Here is a 9,116-nt window from a genome sequence, read left to right as displayed (position 1 = left end):
CCCCCCCCCCCCACGCCCGGCAGCCGGCTGCTGCCAATGTCCCTGCGGTCACGGCACTGCCAGATGAGCCCCTGGCTGGAGATGTGCCCGGTGCAGCCCTGCAGGACCACTGTGGCACCCGCTGTTCTGGGGGTGGGCACCCCTCCCCTTGTCCCCAGCACTCACCCCATATGAAAGCATAAGCTGCTGTGGGTGCATTGCCCTAGTAGAGGTTGAAACCGTGCCATGGGGCTGGGCTGAGGGCTGCAGACTCTCTTCCTTCCCACACCATCAGATGCCCTGGGGGTGCAGGGGTCAGCTCAGGACTGAGCTCTGCCCTGGGGCTGTGCTGCTGCCAAAGTCCTGCCTTTTCCCAGGAAGGGCTGACCAGGGACGGGCCCATCAGATACAGCCCACAAGGAGATAAGGCTCCCTCCAGCTGTGCCAGGAATCCCAGGAGCTGCCTCGGACCCTCGCTTGGACAGTGGAGGGCTCCCCCCTCAGCAGAGACAGAGGGACAGCCCCCCCCGCCCCCCCACACAGAGACCATTTTTTTTTCACAGAAACAGTTCTCCAGCTTTAATAACGATAATCAATCATCCTGCTCTGGACAGGGCTTGTGGAAGGCTTTCCAGGGCTGGGGAGCTGGTAGGGCTGCTGAAGGGACTGTGGTGCCAGCGGGGGGTTCTCCTCAAGGGGCCACAGAGGTCTGTGCTCTGGTGGTGGCTCTCCTCCCGCGCTGCCTGCTGGGATGGCAATCCCTGCCCAGGTACACCCTGCAAGGGGAAGGGCCAGCTCCTCCATGCTGGCACCATGCCGGTGCGCCTGGGTCTGTGCAAACTGTGATTTTGGAGGGAAGATGGGGCCAGCCAGGAGCCCAGACCATGCATGGGGCACAGGGTCCTATTCGCCTTGAAGGGTCCCACGGATCCCCATGCCAAAGGGCTGGACATGAGCGCCAGGGAGCTGCTGAGTGGGGCTCAGGAAAAGGAGCTGCGCCTGGGATTTCTGCAGGAGTCAAGATACTTTGCCCCAGGGAAACAGTGCCACATTTTTCCAGCCACCGATAAAGTTAAACCCTTGATCTGGTTAAAGATTTAGCCCACAAGGCAAGCCTGAGTAGGACAACACCACTGTTAGTGCCACCAATTTGGTGGCACTTGCGCAGATAGAGGGGACTAACCCTGCTGTCTCCTTACCTTTGGCTCAGCCCCGCTGTGGAAGCACATCCCTGCAGCCAGACCCTGCCATCCCTGGGCTGTACCCAGGCTCCCGCATGGGGGATGTAGCTAGAACACTCCCAGGAGCTGAGGCCGGGCAGACGGATGGCATGCAGCCAGGGAGGGGAGCATCCCGTTGGGAGCTACTCTTTCTTCTGTGTAACCCTATAACCCATGCCCGCCCCGTCACCTGCCCTGGCCGCACCTCGGCCCAGTGCCACTGGCTGGGGGGAGGCTTGGTGTCGCTGGGAAGCCAGCCTGGCCCTGACGTGACATGAGTCAGCTGGAGTGGCTGGACAGCACTACCCACCACCAGTATCCCAGCTGGCACGTCAGCCCCTGCGCTATGCACCCCTGTCCCGCCGTGTCCCGAGGGGGCCTTCAGGCAGGAACTCCCTGAGCTGGTGGTTCCAGGGCCATGGACTCTGTACCTTGGGCCTTTCTTGGCCCCATGGCACATGAGGATTCATCCACCTGGCAGCAAAAGGCAGATCCCTGCAAGTTTGTCCTGTCCCCAAGGTCACTCTGCTGGCCGGAGAGCACCCCGGGGCTTTCCAGAGGCCACAGGAGTCAAGGAGTGAGCACGGCATGTGGAGCACCCTCCCGGCTTCCCACTGGCTCCTGTGACAGCTGCCCTTTCCACTGCCCAGCCTGGCAAAGGGGACAGACACCCATGGCCACAGCTCTCCTCCCGCAGCCCCATGCCTGTGTCCTTGGGGCGGCTGCACACAGGTGTCACAGAGGTACTTAGGATTGCAAAGGCTTCCCAAATCCATCCCTACAAATGCATCCCAAATACATCCCTGCAAAGGCATCCCAAATACAACCTTCGGTCCATCTTTAGGGTGCAGGCTGCAAAGGCAGCCTATTCCCCACCTCACTGCCCCACTGCCTGGAGCCATCCCATCTGCTCGAGAAACGCAGGCGCTGGGAGCAGCATGGCAAGCGGCACTCTAACCCGGCAGCGTTCCCCAGCCCTCCTTCATTAGCATCCCTCTCCTCCCAGCCTGTTTCCAAGGGTCCGAGTGTTAGTTGAATTACTTCCCCTAGATTGCCATAGCTTTGGGGACTCAAATATCTGCATATGCCACGGGCAACCTGTGCTGTGCCAGCTCAGCCCTTCCCTGTGCTCCCCTTGTTCCCCGTGGGATAAGCCAGTTGTGGGGTAGAAAAACCGATCTGGCAATGGCCAGGTTCAAATGGCCCGGTTGCAAAGTCTCACAGGACAAAGGGAATGGAGTCACAGTGTAAATCAGAAGGCCCAAGTGCTCTGGGAGCCCTCCAGTAAGGTGTGTAAGTGTTCAGCATTTGTGCAGGTCTGGGACACCTCCTGTCGAGTGGTAGTCCATAGAGACGCCAGTCTGATGCTATTGCTGCCTCTCCACCTGACAAAGGTGATTTGTGGGTCTAACATTCACCTCCTTTGGACTGCACCCAACTGTAGCTACAAGCTGCAGACACAAACCCCCTTTGTGTGCTCAGCCCGCATCCTGGCTGCAATTTACTTAAAAAAGCCCTGAGGCAGAACAGCTGGGTGGGGATGGGGGGGAGAGGGGAGAAGGCTGCCTGGTGTTTGTTTTTACTAATGAAGCCCCATAATCAAATAATTTCAATTTTAATTGTAAAGCCAGCAGGCAGATTTCTGTCTCCAGATGGGACATGATAGGAATGGTTGAAGGCTGGGCATGTTCTGCCGCTCACCTCAGTACTTGGAGCAAGGCTGATGGGAGCAGCCCCAGGAGGCTCCCACTCTGCCTTGGAAGAGCCTGGTGCCTGCAGGATGTGGGGACCACATGAACCCCTTGTCTTCATTCAAAATAAAAATATCAAGGAAAAAAAACCCTAGAGATAGAAGGGTTCCTGCACCCCGAGCCATTCCCAGGTGGAAGGGGAGGTGCATCCAGCTGTGGTACAGGAAAAGCCTGGGGCTGTGAGGCTGGACCACGACAGTGAGATGTTCCCGGGAGCCAGTGAGCCAGCATGCCACCAGCACCAGCCCGGGACCTTGCCCAGTCCAGAAACCTCCACACGAGGGGGCAAAGAGCAGCAGAGCCCCTGGGGTTGGACAGGGGATGGTGGCTTTCCTAAGCAGTTTGTGGGTAATGAGTGACTTGAGCTGCTGTCAGCCCCAAAGCCTCTCCTGCTTCTTTGACTGGGGGACGCTAACCCCAGGGAGGATGTGCTGCTGCCATACCTGGGTCAGAGCAGGGGAGGCGGAGCCGTTCTCCTGCTTTCATCTCCCGGCTCTATCAGGATATGTGAAATCTATTTGTGTCTTCCACTTACTGTCTCATTTCTTGGGTGCTTGGACTTTGGGAAACTGGGTCATTTTCTGTTTATTTGGAAGAGCTGAGATGTTGGGCCTCCAGTTGCAGAGAGCTCTGCTCGTGTCTCTGCGGGGCTTGAGGAACTTGGAAACAAGCGATGGGGAAGAGGAGAAATCTCCCCTCACCAAAGAAATTGTGTCTTCTGCCCAGCTTCTTGTTTAGGCTGGGGGGAACTGGCTGCAGTGAGATTGGGATTGCTCTCCCAATCTAAAATGGCTAATTCAGGTTAAACACATCTGTTTGTTTCTCGTGATGGAGAAATGCAGCCAGGAGGGGCTGGGTTGCTCTGGGACTGATTAACTCCCCCAGGATGGGGACATTCCCCGCTGCCTGGGCCATCTCCCAGAGGCAGGGAACGGGCAGCTGTGTCTCCAGTTCCAGCTGAAGGTGTCAGGGGAAGGACATGTCCTCTTCTCCCCATCAGAGGAGTTTATTCCTCCCAGAAGAGGACAAGGCCATAGGGCCGGGGTGGTGTAGCACGATCCAAGCAGGTCACGCCAAGTATAAAATACCCAGTGCTCTCATTAGTGCAATTGCCATAGCCATAACGGGGCAGAGCCTGTATCCTATCAGGGATGGCTGCTTCTGCTTTCGCCTCCCCGAGCTGCTGCCCTCCTCATGCCTGTGGACCTGCTCCCAATGCCAACAGCATTTCTGTAATCCCCTGGAAGGGATTCAGGCTGGGGGGCGCCAGGTGCTGAGTAGCCACCAGCATCCCTCCAGCCGGGCCTCTTTTGTCTTATCTGCTCTCCCTTTTTGTGCCTGAGTCGTCAGAGACAAGGGCATCAAATCAGAAATAAAGTCATTAACTCACTAAGCAAACACCTATGAAAATCCTCACTTTATTTTTTGAAATCAGAGCCCCAGCTCTTCGGGGCTTTAAGCAGCGCCTTCCCTCCTCCAGCCTTCCAGTGGCCAGGTCTGTCCCAGCCCCACGCACATCTGGCCGAGATGGGGGAGCCCTGTGCCTGGTGCACTCCAGGCCATGCTGGGCACATCCATCAGGAGCAACGTGTCCCTTTCCTCCCCCTGCGGCACCCATCCCTGCTGCCAGCTTGGCACCCTCTCTCCAAGGCTGGGTGCATCCCCGCAGTTCGTGTCTCCCACACTGCCGAGGTTCACACATCCCATCCCAGCCGATCTATGATGATCCATGATTTCACTCTTCTTCCTCCTTTTTTATTTATTTTTTTTTGCCATATACAAATGGGAATTAAATTGAGGCCACTAAACTCATTCGCGCTCACAGCCATAATGGGATTGCAGGCAGCGTTTCACCACCAGCTCTTCGCAGCAGCTGTCTGTCTCCAGCTGGGAAACTGCAGCATGCCCGCTCCTGCTGTCGGTGCCCAGCGTGCTGCTGCCTGCTCGTTGCCTGTTTGCTGCCTGCTTGCTGCCTACTCGCTGCTGGGCCCTTGTGCCAGCAGCCAGCAGCCGGCACAGGAAAGCAGGGCTGGGGTTAAACCCAACCAGACTGGACCACAAGCAAGCAATTTAGTTCTCATGTGAGCATGCCTGGGGCCAAAAGGCACCTCAGCTCCTGCTCTATGTCCTGCAGCTATGCCTGGCCCAAAGCCCCCGTCGCACTGAGTTTATCCCAGTATCCCAGGGGTGTGTGCCTCGCTGCACCCCTGCCTTGGGGGCTGAGTGTGCTTCAGTGCAGGGGACCAGTTCTCCCACCAAAGCTGATGCTGGAGGCGGACTGGGTGGCCACCCCCACAGCACGGCTCAGCCTCAGGGGGTGAAGAATCATCATGAGGAAACAGGAATGGGCCAGGGCCAGGGAGGCAGCCATGGAGCACCCATAATCAGCACAGGGACTGGGGGTGCCAGTGGAATGCTGGTCACAGGTGAACTTGCTGGAAGACCACCGTCCCCAGGGAAAAAGCCCCCGAATGTGCCTGTGGGCAGAAAAGGAGGGCAATCACGAGTGTGCTGGGAGGGAACAGCTGCTGGGAATTTAAATGACCGCCCGTGAATGCTGGTTTTGTTTTGTCCCAGCCATGGCTGCGCTCTGCTCTGGCCAGGCAGCATTCAAATGCAGCCGCTCACAAGGCTTGAGTCTGCAAATAAAGCTGGTCTGGAAAACCTGGGGAGAAACTGAGCCTGAGCGGAGGCCTGGCACGGTACTCTGCCCCTGCCAAGCCCTGCCAAAAGCCACGGCCCCACTGGAGAAACCAGCAGAGCCGGCCAGAGTGGGCAGAGCCACAGTGGCAGGGGGGCAGGAGCCACTGATGAAGCTTTACTCCCATCTGCCAGAATGAAGAGCAATGGAAGGAGCAGAGATGCTCAGGAAGCGAGCAAGGCGTGCTTCCTGCTTGCTTCCTGCTCGCTTCCTGCTCACCCCACCTGATGTGACACCGCCATGGGGTCGGGGCTGGGGAGCAGAGTAGGACTTTTCCAGGGATAACCTTGGGCTGAAGCTCTTGGCTTGGCCGTCACTTGACCCACCACAGCTCCCTGGGCAAATGGAGACACCACCGGCCACCATGGCTTACAGTCTCAGCCACACACCCACTCAATGCATGCTGTCGGATCTGTGCCCTGAAAAACTAGTTTTGTATGGATAAACAGCATTTCTTATTACTGTTGCTAATGCGATATCAGCACATTGCAACATATTTTAATAATACATCATTCTTTTAATGAAGAAGCTTAACAAACTAATTTACTTTCCAGCACTTGTGTATGTCATATTTGCTCATTTATTCATGCAATAAATGAAATTAAAGTTTCTAAACATTTAGAAAATAACAAGTATACATAAGAAGTGCAGCTGTGTATTAAAAAAACCCAAACAGACAATGCTTTTTCTGGCACGGAGGCTGCCTGCACTGCCGGACATTTCCTGCTCTGCCTGTGCACAGGCTGGAGGGGAGCACAGCCGGACACTGCCAGCTCCCCATTCCCGTGGATGCTGACAGTTGTGACAAGCACCATGTTTTTATTTTTATCATCCCAACAATGTCGCTGTTTAGCTCAGCTTTTATTAAAAATAAATAATGCTTTTAAAAAGAAGCTGGCACTGGGGCACCACACTGTGACAAAGGCCAGGGAGGCGGTGCTGGGCATGATTAATGTGACTTTTTGTGCAAAAAACTGTAGCAGCTTCCCCGTGCCGTGGGCTTTGCTGGGGGGTGCGGCTTCCCAGGAGGGTGCACCCCCTTCGTCCCAGTGCAGATGCATTTTGCTACACAGAGCACTGGTGCAGCAATGCAGCTGCCTCCGCTTATGGCCACAGGGGCTGGGCTGCAGCTGCTGCCCCGTTGTGACAACTTCAGTTGCAAAAGCCCTGCAGCAAATGAGGTTTGTTACTGCAGGGCTGCAACCCTCGCTTGGAGCTTGTCCAAAGCCTAAGCTTTCCTCTGCTTCCTGCTCACAGTGACCAGAGGGAAAAGCAACGAGCAAAGTCTTAGAGAAACATTTTAGGAATCAAAAAACCTCACTCTGAGCTCGGTTTGGCTTAATGGCTTGACGAGGGATGGCACGCACTCTATGTATGGATTGGGAGACAGAGAGGAGCAGGCGCTGCCACACATTGCTTTGCTTCTTTCATCCTTGTCCCTCCCCAGCCTTTCCAGGCCCGACCATTTCCCAGACTCTGCGTTATCCCATCCTCACCGCTTCCTTTCGAGTGCTACCAGCATCGCTAATAATAACAGCTCTAAATCCTCCTCGCCTGTCGCACAGTCCGTGGCGATGGGCGCTGCGCAGCCTCGCTGTATCTCTCTGCATCTCCGTTCACTCTGTGGGCACCCTTAAACACAGAAAAAGCGTGGGCAATCGCACACCACTCCTTCCTCCCCCAGCTGTGCAATTCAGGATGCAATATCCAACCCCCTGGCTCTTTGCTCAGGGGAATATCATGCCGGTCCCCATGGCAGGCGGAGTACCGGGATGGCTGTATTCCTTACCTCTCCAAGGAGCTGGGAGGGCGAAGTGAGCTGGAAATAGCCCTGGCTGACACAGATACCTGTGCAGAACAGCAGGGGCCTGCACTTGCCGTGGTAATTGCATACTGCATGGCGATGAGTCACCCGCAGCCCCGCTCCGGCGGGCAGCACGCGGCCTCCCTGCCTCCTGCCTGGCGCGGGCAGCGTGCACCATGCTCGACTTGGGACCGTTTGGCTGGGAAAGTGCTGCATCCCCCCTCACCCTGGGAAGGGGGGCCCAAAAGTACAGGCAGCAAGCAGCAAGGATGGTGGGGAAAGGATGGGAATGCGAGCATCTTGCAGCTTTTTAAGCTCTCGAGACGCTTTCAAGTGCCAGGAAGACTGTGTGAGCGGTGATTTTGCTGCATTATTTCTGTTGCTAGCCGACTCTGCACAGGGAGCTCCTGCGTGCAGAGTGCGTGCTTGCAGCAAGCAGGCATTCACGCACCGCCTGGTCTGGGAGTGGCTGAGCCCCCCAGCTTCCATCACTTGCAAGGGACCAGGGACCATGCTGGGACCAGCCCTCAGCCCTTCCCAGGACGGGGACCCAGGATGGGCCCCCCTTATCTCAGCCACAGGTACAACCATAACCAAAGCAGCTGGGGAAGGAAGCGATGTGTTGGCTCATCCCCAGCTTCTCAGCCATAGCGAGAAGGCCCCACCAGCAGACCCCTCCATCCCCCTCCTCATCCTCCTCTCCACAGCAGGGGGCTCAGGTGCTGCCTTGCTGCCAGCGATTGCACTGTCAGGAGGAGATTAATAAATAATTAGCCGGCAAACTTCCACCGGGGAGCTTTGTTTCTTCTCCTCCAGTGGTCCCGCCTGTTCAGAGAGTGAAAACCAGGGGAGAGCTGCGGCGGGGGGCGGGGGGGGGGGGGTGGCATTTTCCCTGCCAGGCTGGCGTGGCAGCTCCCTGAGCTCCTCCACAGCTGACTTCACATATCAAAGGGATGCAGGAGGGAGGAGGAGGAATAGGTAAAATCAATGAGAACCTATTTGGCGGGATAAAAGAGTGTGGTTTTATTTATAGCACTGGCTGGAGCTGAAGCGTCTCCTGCCCAGGGACACAGTACGGAGGTGCAGAGCAAAAGCAGAACGGTGCCTGCATGGGGCTGGAATATGTGCCAGTGCCTGAGACCACCACCACCATGGCCTCTGCCGCCCACCTAAGCCCCAGCCTGCAGTCAAGGGGAGCCAGGTCCTAAAAACCAGCTCCTTCCCACCACCAGTGCCTAGGCCAGGAGTGCTGTAGCTGGGCACGGTGATGGCCTGTCACTGCAGGGGACGCTCAGAGGAGAGCGGGTGAGGAGAGCAGGGGCAGTGAGGAGGGAGTGCTGGGGGACAGGGCCAGAGGGCAGACAGGGGCAGCCTGGCTGGCAGTCGCTCTGGGCCGGGAGCCATGAGGTGGGGAGATGCCCATGGACAACCCTGCCAGCAATGGCTGCTTGAGGAACAGCGAGTCCTCGCTTGGCAGTGCTGGCGATGCAAAGTGACTCCCTTCACTGCTCGCCCCCTTGGCCAGCTTTGATGGTGCAGGGGGATCAGGACCTGCTGTGGGCAATTGTGGTGCATCTCCAGGAGGAGGCAGTTAAACAGAAAGAGGAAGAGAAAACAGTGATGGCAGCACCCAGGCTCTGAGCAGCCCTCCGGGAGAGGCA

The sequence above is a fragment of the Mesitornis unicolor genome, unplaced genomic scaffold (genome assembly GCF_000695765.1).
Source record: "Mesitornis unicolor isolate BGI_N332 unplaced genomic scaffold, ASM69576v1 scaffold33133, whole genome shotgun sequence".
In the NCBI taxonomy this organism is placed as follows: Eukaryota; Metazoa; Chordata; class Aves; order Mesitornithiformes; family Mesitornithidae; genus Mesitornis; species Mesitornis unicolor.
Note: the sequence above shows the minus strand (reverse complement) of the source record.